Consider the following 352-nt stretch of genomic DNA (forward strand, 5'->3'; position numbering starts at 1 on the left):
CACACACACACACACACACACACACACACACACACACACACACACACCCCACCACACACCACACCCCACCCCACACCTTACAAAGTTCTTGTCACGCTGGGGTGTCGCTTTTAACCGCCCCTTCTTTCTCCAGAAAATCAACTTCAACCAGATTTTGTAAGACTCAAGACATTTACCTGCCACCAGATACCCCCACCTTGGGGGCACTCCCTTCCCTTTTCACCCGGGACTTAGACACCCTTAAACAGAAGCTTGGGTTTCAAAAAAGAGGAAAGGGGGAGAGTGATTCGGGATAAGGAGGCGTTTTCTCTTGTCTTCAACCAACGTTTTCCCCGACTGCTGGTGAATGCAG

This window comes from Petaurus breviceps, unplaced genomic scaffold (assembly GCF_028583685.1).
Source record: "Petaurus breviceps papuanus isolate PSGF00001 unplaced genomic scaffold, PetGlider_PUasm1.0 140, whole genome shotgun sequence".
Classification (NCBI taxonomy): domain Eukaryota; kingdom Metazoa; phylum Chordata; class Mammalia; order Diprotodontia; family Petauridae; genus Petaurus; species Petaurus breviceps.